Genomic DNA, 11,578 nt, shown 5'->3' with positions numbered 1-11,578 from the left:
ATTCATGTGGGATATATTCAAGGTTATATTTTGGCTCTTGTGAACTAGGTTTCATTTTCTTCAGCTTCAGTTTGAATTTGCATATGCATAATTGATGGTCTGTTCCACAATCTGCCCCTGGCCTTGTTTTGACTGATGACATACAGTTTTTTCATTGCCTCTTTCTGCAGATGTAGTCAATTTGATTTCTATGTATTCCATCTGGTCAGGTCCATGTGTATAGTCGTCTCTTATGCTGTCTAAAGTTATTTGAAATGAACAAATCATTGATTTTGTAGAATTCTATCATGCATTCTGCAGCATCATTTCTATCACTGAGGCCATATTTTCCACCTACTAATTCTTCCTCTTTGCTCCCAACCTTTGCATTCCAATCACCAGTAATGATCAATACATCTTGATTGCATGTTTGATCAATTTCAGATTGAAGAAGTTGGTGGAATTCTCCTATTTCATCCTCACTGGCTTTAATCGTTGGTGTGTAAATTTGAATAATAATGGTATTAACTGGTCTTCCCTGTAAGTGCATGCATATTATCTTATCACAGACAGTGTTGTACCTCATGACTGATCTGGACATGTTCTTTTTGACAATGAATGCAACACCATTCCTCTTCAATTTGTCATTTCCAGCATAATAAACCATGTGGTCATCAGATTCATAATCACCAATACCAGCCCATTTCAGCTCACTAATGCCTAAGATATCGATGTTTATGCATTCCATTTCATTTTTTAAAATTTCCAATTTCCTAGATTCATATTTCATACATTCCATGTTTTGAATATTAATGGATGTTTACAACTCTTTCTCTTCATTTTGAGTTATGCCTATAAGCAAATAAAGGTCCTGCAGGATTTACTGCCATGGGCTTTACCCCATTCACATCATCACAGTCAACTCTGCCTCGAGGAGACAGCTCTCCCCCAGTCAAATTTTGAGTGCCTTCCAACCTGAGGCACTCATTGTCTGAAACTATATCTGATAGTGTTTCTCTGCTATTCATAAGATTTTCAGTGACTACATATTCAGAAGTAGTTCATCACTCCTTCTTTCTAGTCTGTCTTTGCCTGGAAGCTCATCTGAAACCTGTCCACCATGCATACCCCTGCTGGTATTTAAAATACCTGTGGCAAAGCTTCCAGAATCACAGCAACTCACAAGATTTCACAGTATGACAAACTGACAGATGAATGGTAGATTCAGCAGTACATAACAATAATCTCAGCTAGTGGTCCCTGGGAGGAGGTGCGTATGATTAACTTGCTCCATGGCTAATCAAATGGTTAGTAGTTCAAGTTCATGCAGAACACCTCAGAAGAAAGGTCTGGTAATCTTGTCCCAAGAATATCAGCCATTGAAAACTTTATGGAACACAATTATATTCTGACACACACGGAGTTGCCAAGAATCAGAGTTGATTCCATAACTGATTTGTGTTCTTCTTGGTTGTTAGATCTTTTAAGCTTATAGTTAAGTTTTTAATGAAAATTTGGAACCCAATGCCAGGAATAGATAATGCTCAAGAATGGATTATTTATTTGGGATATCTCTTGTCCACATTATCTAACTTAAAAACTATATACATTGAAATGAAATGAGGTATGATAGGATGAATGTAAAGCTGATGTTCTCCCATGTAAACTATCACTCAAGTCACAATAAAAAATTAAATAAATAAAAAAAACATTTACAATCTACATGTTGATAAAAATTTTACAAACTGAGTGTATTAAATAAGCTACTTTGGTCTCATTCCATTAAAAGAAGTCGACAGTGTTAGATTAATTTATTCAAACCACTTGAAATTTTGTAAGAACATCATCATATATTAGAAAAAAGAGAAAATATTGTTGAGGTACTGCCAGAAAAGGTTTCTCTAGGAAAAGATAGTATACAATTTATGATTTGTTTTTTTAAAAGAAAAATCCATCTATTTCAACAGGAAAATTGGGCATTTTCATGGTGACTTGGAAGAAAATCAAGATGAAAAATGAAAACTTTCAGTTCAGATCCTGGAATCATGGAAATCCATTGAACCACCACTCCAAAGATGTGTCCTAACAAGACACTTAAGTATCCCTGCACCTAACATATCATTGCAAAAGGTAAATTGGGTATACAATGCCAATTATTTTACACCTGAAACACAAAAAAGCAAGGCATGTTACAAACAAGTGTATTTTGGGAGATTCTTTCAAAACAGTTAATCACTAACTTTGGCTCATAGTCTGTTGTATGAACTTCAGTACCAAACAAGAGGCAGTTGGAGTTGCTGTCAACAACAGAAGCACTGCTATGAAAGTCAAAAATTTTTAAAGAAAACCTCCTGCACATTTATATTGTAGGAATACGGCTTATAAACAAGGGAGGAAATGTCACTAAAAACTCAAGGTATTATTCTTGGAAATATTCACATTCACAGTGTCTTGTTTTTTATGTCTCCAAAATATCTCATGCCCTTTACTAAAACTAGCATAAAGAAGTTTTGCTCCTCTGAATTCCCTTGAATCTAGACCAGAAAAGGGAAACAACACTGGTGTCCCTCCAAGAACAATTTAAATTTGAGATTTTTTTAAAATTCTGATTGACTTTATAACCTTCATTGGCTTTATGACCTTTATTTAGTTCTTTCAGAAGCAGATCCTATGATAAGCGTTTGAGTGCAATACGTATAGTTGAGAGATGGTCTCTGGAAACTGTTGGGGGAATGGGTCAGCAAGATGAAGAGGAGATAAAAGATAATAAAGTATGCAGTACAGAACAGATCATCTCTGTGGGCCACTGAGAACCAGTCCCCCTGGGGAACAGTAAAGGTAGTGGAGAACACATCTCAGAGTTATCTCAGCTGAGAGGCAATGCATGTATTTATCCACCTATTTTCCATGCATCTGTTGAGACCTTCTTCTAGGGGCATTAGATTTTCAACTTACCTGGAGAAACCAGAAGAAAAACCCTCTGCAGAAAGCTAACAGGGCTTGTAGAGATGAATGCTGAGGCACTGTGGGCAAAGCACCAACAGCACCTACCACAGTGACATTCTAGCATCTCTCACAAACCACAGAACTAAGGGATGTAAGAGATGTCACAGTAATAAAAGATCAAGTCCTTTCTATACTGGTTCTCATACTTTATACCTGTTACACATCTCTGTGTTTTGTTTTGTGTGTGTGTGTGACAAACACCTTAAATTCTTTTGGAAGGGGAAAAAGGAAGAATTATAAGTGTACTGATGTTACTAACTGTTGTTGTTGTTGTTATGTGCTGTGGAGTTGGTTCCCACTCATAATGACCCTGTCTAGGGTTTCCAAGGCTGTAAATCTTTACCAGAGCAGAGAGCCTCATCTTTCTCCCACAATACAGCTGGTAGTTTCAAACAACTGACCTTGAGGTTTATAGCCCGATTTGTAGCCAATATGCTACCAGAGTTCTTTGTTACCAACTGAGCCTATGTGAAATCCATGTAATTATATTCTACAAAATGAAAGAGAGAAAGGAAAAGTAGGGGCACCTGGTACGACAGAGAAGTAAAGGAAATGGAGTCAATTACACGGTACCTGCACACTAGCCTAACCTCCAAAGACTCACGTTGGCATTCTCTAGCCCTTAAAAAGAAACTGAAGAACTTTGGGAAACAACAAACATAAAACATTCTATCTGATGGTTGGAGGTAGAGTAGTTCAGCAGTAGAATTCTCACCTTCAATGAGAAAGAATCCGATTAGAATCCCTGCCGATGTACCTCATGTCCAAATGTGTCCAGACTAAGATGGATGAAGTAAAAAGACCTTGAAATTGACTTTAAAAATAACCCAGTGAAATTATATGGATAAGACACAGCCTGATAGCTCAAGACCCGGCAGCATTTCATTCCATTGAGAATGAGATCGCCATAAGAATGCAATGATTATGTAAGATACCTAGAGATGAGAAGCCATTTTGCTATTTATATGCAGAGCACAGTGTTGTCCCAAGGCTGTGAGGACTGCTGTGAATGCAGCACCATTGTGACAATCTGAGGGAAAGCTTGCAAATCAGAGAGCACTGTGAAACAGGACCCAAAATATAGGCATCAGTGATCTCAGAATGAGGTACCCCCTTCTAATGGCTTCACAGAAAACAGATATCACTGCAGAAGGTGGAGTTTAAAATGTGCAAGAAATGTTCATGGGAACCCTGAGATGCTATTGAAGTCTTTTGAAAATAACTAGACAGCAGTTGGGAGGGAAAAGGCATTACAGTTGGAATTGAGTTAAAAAGTGGACAGGGTATCAATGATAAAGTGAAGGATGCATTGAGGTTCAGATATTGGTTGAGAAATATGCTGGGACTCTGGGATGGCTTAAGGATGTAAGGAAATGCACAGATAAGAAAAGAATCAGGACATGAGTAAATTACCAGTCAGGACTCTAGGATGGATAAAGAGCAAGCATTCACCCCTCCAACAAATGTTGATTGAGCACTGAATACAACCAGACACTATTTTACCTTCTTCTTGATGGATCACCTTTCTTTGGAATGGGCATGTATATGGATTTTGTCCAGTCGGGTGCTGAAAGAGAAGAGAACATGAAATATTTACTGATGAATATCAAAGGCTACAACCTTCAGTATGGATTACACCTCAACAGAAAGAAAACAAGAATCCTCAGAGTTGGGCCAATAAGCAACATCATGATAAACAGGAAATACTGAAGTTGTCAAGGATTTCCACAAGCAATACCCATGGAAGTAGAAGTCAAAAAATCAAATTATGTATTGTATTGGGCAAATCTGCTGCAAAAGATCTCTTTAAATAGCAAAAATGTCACTTTGAGGATTAAGGTACACCTGACCCAACCCATGGTATTTTCAATCACCTCCTATTCATGTAAAAGCTGGATGCTGAATAAGGACGATCAAAGAAGAATTGTTGCATTTGAACAAAGGTGTTGGTGAAGAATATTGGATATATTATGTACTGCCTGAAGAATGAACACATCTGTCTTGGAAGGAGTACAACCATAATGCTCCTTAGTAATAAGGATGATACCAGGAGGGACCATTCACTAAAGAAAGACATTATACTGGTAAAGAAGAGGGTCATGGAATGAGAGGAAGACCCTCAACGAGACAGACTGACACAGTGGCTGCAACAATGAAAAACAAATTGTGAGGATGGTATGAGGCTGGCAGCATTTCATTTTGTTGTACACGGACACAGGCTACTATGAGTCAGAAATCCTTTCTCAGCACCTAACAACAACAGAATACTCACCGGAGATAATATCTGATGAGATAGAAAATATCCACTCTTGTGGAGCTACATATTCATACAGTGATAAAATTATATGTGCATCCTACTAGATCATGTATTCTACTTTTTAATCCTTTTTTACATTTTCACATAATATTTTCAACTGAACATTATTCCATTAAATTTTTTAAATGTAAATTATGCATATAGAGATATCCCTAGGACGAAAATAGTTGTTTCAAATTTTGATGTCTTAATTAGTATATGTTGCAATTCTCGTAGTGTTAGAGGTTATGAATTGGGCTGCTAACCTCAAGGTGAGCAGTTCAAAACTACCAGCTGTTACATGGGAGAAAGATGAGGCTTTCTGCTCCCGTAAAGATTTATAACCTCGGATACCCTACGCAGGGCCACTGAGTCAGAACCAACTCATGGCACATAACCACCATTCCTCTCACCAGTGAAACAATGGCAAGTAACACAACCCTGGTCCATGAGGCTTAAAGGAAGGTTGACGAAGAGGCTTCTGGGAAATTTTTTCCTTCTTCATTTAAAAAACAAAAACAACAAGAAAGAAAATTTAAGGAGAAATTTTCTCTTTTCTGCCTTTGTACTTGGTTGTATGAGAACATAACAACTGTGATCACAGCAGATGTCTCGTGTCCTTGAGGAGACAAACTGAAGGAGTGGGACAGATGAAAAGAACCTAGTTCATTAATACCATCTCTTGGCCCCTGACTTAATCGATCCTGGAACCACTTCCAGGATGTTCTTGTTTTGTATGAATATCAGTTCTTCTCATTGTTTAATCCACATTTAATTGTATATTCAGTTACTTGTAGCTGTAAACATATTATCTGATGTACTCAAAAGGTAATCAAAGAATCAATTAAGAGCCCCTTTTAAACATTGATACCAAATACTCACACTTGCCTGGCTTATATGTCTAAAGTGTTATTTCTTGATATGACATAAATCTCTTCATTCCAAAGCATTCCATAGACTAGATTTACTTGCCTTATTCTCAATCCTCTAAAAATAAGAACTTTGTATGTTTCCCCATATAGCAATCCTGTATAGGATTTCCAAGGAGCAGCTGGTAAGTTTGAACTGCCAACTTTGCACTTCAAACTAACTTTATGATCCAGTGCTTTTCCTATAGTGATGGTGGTCGTTATGTGCTGTGGAGTCGGTTCCGACTCATAGTGACCCTGTATAGGGTTTCCAAAGCTGTAAATCTTTGCGGAAACAGAAAGTATCATCTTTCTCCCACGGAACAGCTGGTCGGTTCGAACTGCTGACCTTGAGGTTCGCAGCCCAATTCGTAAGAGGCTAAATATACTAACTGATATTTTAATAGGATGCTGTTGTTAAGTGCTACCGAGTCAGTTCTGACTCATAGCTACCCTGTATAGGGTTTCCGAGAAGCAGCTGATGAGTTTGAACTTCCAACCTTGAAGTTTAAACCGACCTTGTAATTCAGTGCTTATCCTACAACACCACACCAGGACTCCATTTTAATAGTATAGAAGACTAAAAAGTATTCAAGCCCCAATATTATAATAAACAATTACCAGAATTAAGAAACATTTGTCCTTGTAGTACTTTGTTTAGTGCCCAGGATATTTCATCCTTCAGCAAACACTTTGAAGGGGCAGCAAATATTCTTTACATAAGTTTGTCACATCTTTCCTCAGCACCACTCCTTCTGAATGACTGCTCTGTTAGCCACTTACTCCACAGAATACCAGCTAAAGTCACTTAATACAGGAAGAATCATGGGGCAGTCCAAACAAAGCACACACACAGAAACTTCCCATTATACTCTGACTTTGTTTCTCTTACCTTTCTTAATATTCCCATCCATCAAAACAGGTAAACCCTTAACAGCACCTCTGGAAATTTATACCAAAAAGAGAAATGACCAGTTTGTCTTCGTGTCATATTTTACTCTTATATCCTGAAGACCTCTCAAGACTTCTCCTCCGATGTCAGGAGGAATCTCAGAATGTATCATTTGATCTGAATTGTGCATGACAAATGGCCTGGGTTTCCCATCATCCCAATGTTGTCAAATTGGCCTTCCTCCTCACTGACTCAGGACAGACAGTGGGACTCCAGACTCAGGCCTCCATTAAGTATCACATCCAGTAAATAAATTTATTTCTTTTACCAATATCACTGCATCAGGGAGACTCAGGGGGGACACTGGCTTGGAGGAGCATTCCTGGTAACTGCAAAGAGTTCAATTTCCTTCCAGTAGTCCCAATAATTTAAAAATAAATAAATAAAATGACGACAGAGCACTACATGTTCGTCTCAGTCTTTAAATTCCCCTCCGTGTGTTCTCATCAACCCACCATACGATAAACTCCAAGTTGTGCAAAAGAATGGGGGAAGGGGTGCTGGGGAGCCTGGGGAGCCTGCACCTCCACCTGCATATCCTTCCCAGAATCACTAAGTTCACAGGTGAAGTCTATGTGATGTCGGGTGCCAAATCCTCAGAATCAATTTATTCCCTTCCTGAACACCTTTTTCCTTCTATGTGGCAACCACACCTCTTCACCTTCCTCCTTCAAGAGCTTTGTTAAGTTTTCTGATTTGTTTTACCATTGCTTAGATAATCCAAAACCTGCTACTGTATAGTACCTCACAGAAGAACAGATGCAGTTGGATGCACCTGGGGACCACTGTGGTCCGGACGCTGGGCCCCCATCAATTATCACCCCCCTTACACTCACCCTCCCCTCCATCACATTGCCACCTGTGCTTCATGTGCTCCTGAGATTCCTTGGGAAAAAAAAATTACAATGAGTGGCATGGGGGAGTCTCTCTGATTCCCACATTGTGTTCAGTCCTCCCTTCAATCCCTCATTCTCAATGTGCTAATTGTAAATGTAGATACAAAGAAACGCCTCCAGAAAGTGCCAACTTTAAGATCAACCCTGACAAAGGTGCAGTGGCTGCCAGAACTCAAACACTATCCTATTTCAGTCTGAGGCACTACTTTGAAATTCTTGCAGACAGCTCACAAACACCCCTTGTCTTCAAGGGCCGAATTGGGCCCAGCAGGCGGCAACCACTGTGAGACTAAGGGCCCCCCAGCAGCGTGAGCTTTTTCAATATACTACAATTATAAAAACACCTGTGCTAAATAACATGATCCAATATGAAGTGTTCCTGGATCTCAGAAATTACTCATTTCTGAACTAGGCTGGCTTATTGATTGCATTTCAGTGGGCACTAGAAAACAGAGGTAAAGCCAGGTTCAAACCCTCTTGAATACTTTCTCATGTGCTCTGCAAGGAATGATACATCTGCCTCAAAACTTCTCAGTGTGTTGTTCTGCAAAATTCTAGTGAAAGCTAACCTTGGTTAGCTTTCACTGGCACTTGGAAAGCAAATATAAGCAAGCTGAAGACTCCAGCTTAAGGCTGGAAAGGTGCTACTTATTTGGATTAAGAGTGGAGCAGAAGGAGAGTTTCCCACTACCATTAGATGCTTTGATTACATTTTATAATGCAGGGGTAATGCACACAGGAATGACATAAATGCAGTTAAAATGAATAAAATTCTTCCTGCATCTCAAGATGTACTGAGGGCCCGTGTCATATGCTTAGTTTATTTTAAAGCAGCTGGTCACTTAAATCAAAAATCACACAGATGGACACAAAGTTCTCACAAGATTAAGAAATGTCTTTAAAATAACCATGGCCACATGGGCTCTGTGGCCCTTGGCAAGACTAGGACGTAAGCCTCTGCTCACAAGCCCACAGACGCCTACCATTTGTATAGACTTCAAGCTCAAGCAGAGCTTTTGATTTCTTCAGGTTCATTTCTTCGCTGGGCAAGAATTTCTTTCCTAAATAGCAGGGCTTTATAGGCAAACAATAGAAGGACCAATGGAAGAAAGGTTTCCATAGGTTCTAAACAAAGTAAATTTATGTCCAGTCTCTGAAACACAATGTGAAAAGACCTTGATTCCTTTCATTCCAGAGATCAGCTGGGAGTATGGTTTGAGACCAGCTAGTTGTCAATCCTCTTTAGATTTATGACGGAACCTGACCAAAGCAGATTGAGTTCACAACCATCACCTTTAGCTCACTGCAATTTCAGTGGAACCTTGGAAGATATAACTGGATGCTCACAATGATTTTGAAATTTTTATCTTAAGCAACCTTGTGTGGTGCTGTAGGATAAACACTGGACTGCAATGTTGGTTTGAACCACAAGGTCAATGGTTCAAATTCACCAGCCATGCTCAGAAACTGACTTGAAGGCACTTAACAATAACAACCATATTTCATAACGACCACTCATCTGTCAATTTGTCATACTGTGGTAGCTGGTTTGTTACTATGATGCTGGAAGTTTTGCCACTGGTACTTTAAATACCAAGAGAGTCATCCATAAGGGACAAGTTTCAACGGAGCATCCAGAGTAAGTAAGACTAGAAAGGAGAAGCAAGTCACTTCTGAATGTCAACCACTGAAAGCCTTAGGAATAGCAAACATTGTCACATGTAGTGCCAGAGGATGAGCCCCAGAAGTGGAAGGTACTCACATGTGACTGACTAAGAGCTGCCTCTTCAAAGTGGAATTGCCTTTGATGTCATGGATCGAGTCACCTTTTGGCAACCTTCATTGGCTAAACAAACCATGGAATAATGTATACTAGAATATAAATCAGTCAAAATTGCAATTAAATTGTGTTGTATATTTAATGACATGAAAACAGGTTTAAGATATACTATTAAATAGACTTAGATACAAATGTGTAATATAATCTCATGTTAGCAAAAATCTTATGCACATACTTATAAAGCTTCAAGTTACGAAAAGTATTTCTTATTACCATTATTTTAACTCTGGCTATCTTTGGCTGGTAAACTTTTGCACAAGAGCTTTAAATTTATTTTGTTTCCTCTAGAATAAAAATGTATTCTTTGTACAAAATATTTGTAATCAAAATGTTATTTTAAAATCTATTCATGATTATGATAATAAGAATTAACTGATTGCTGTAGCTCAGGAAATCTCAACCACATTAAGATTGAGAGTTGGGCAGAAACAGTTGTAAGAAGTTGAAATTCTCTTATTATAAATAATACCAAACTTAGATTATAAAATGCTTTGTGAATTCAAAATTATCCTTTTTTTACTCCTTGGGTTCCAATATTCTCCTGAGCAGAAGTGGATAGAAAGGAGGGAACATCAGGTAGGCTGCAGGAGTGCATTTCATTGCAACCATTATTACCCTTTACTTTCACAGAAGAACCAGTTGAGTGAAGACAATTTTCTAAAGTGCATCTCCACACGACAAATTGTAGTAGTTGTGAGTGGGGAGGCAAAGATGTACAATATGATCTGGACTTGCTAATGGTTGTTGTTGTTGTTCAGTGCCGTCAAGTCAATTCCAACTCATAGTAACTCTGTATGAGATTTCCAAGGAGCAGCTGGTGAGCTTGAACCACTGACCTTGTATTTCAAACACCTTTGCAGTCTGATGCATTAGCCCACAATGCCACACCAGGACTATCTGTCTACAGCGTGCATGTGAATGTTCATCTTGTAATGTTTGCAGAAAATAAAAGTTAACACCCAAAGCCTCAGACTACTCACACTATTTCCAAAAGAGCAGGTCAAAAGTTCAACATTATCCAACACACTTCAGTATTAACATGCCAAAGTATATCTCTAACATTTTCAGATATGTTCACAACTTAGACAATTCTGATGATACATTCTTCTCTACTTTTGCCTCTTACTTGTGCTGCCACGCTTATGTGTCTTTCCTGAGATTAACCTGCAATGCTCCTAGGGCCAAGGATATGAGTCTAGGCTTTGTAGTGTCAACCAGTGCAGCTCATTTCCATGTACTTGTGTTTTAACTCCTACCAGGCTTCTAAAAAAAAAAGCGCAGTTTTTCACCAAAGGAACCCAAATGAAATTATTCAGCTGAATTGTTTACCAGTGGGCAAAATCAAAGCACATGGTGTATAAAAGGTTAACTTTTTCCTGGATTTCTTAAGCAAGTATTAAGCCAGTTGCTCTCAAATTTATTCTGACTCAATGTGTACCAGAGCAGATTTGTGCTCCATAGGGTGGTTTGTTTGTTTGTTTTAAATGTTTTATTGTGAATTATGTGATAGTTTACATGGGAGAATATTAGCTTTACATTCATCCTATCATATATCGTTTCATTACCATGGTTACAATCCCCTCCAAGCATTATCAACCAACCCGGGTGGAGACCTGGTCAACCAGCACTGTGGCAAGACCTGGGGACTCTTGGGCCAAGAGTCAGTGTCACACCCACAGAGGACTAGAGTGGAGAGTGAAG

This window comes from Chrysochloris asiatica, unplaced genomic scaffold (assembly GCF_000296735.1).
Source record: "Chrysochloris asiatica unplaced genomic scaffold, ChrAsi1.0 scaffold00267, whole genome shotgun sequence".
NCBI classification, from domain to species: domain Eukaryota; kingdom Metazoa; phylum Chordata; class Mammalia; order Afrosoricida; family Chrysochloridae; genus Chrysochloris; species Chrysochloris asiatica.
This window is presented reverse-complemented; position numbering follows the sequence as displayed.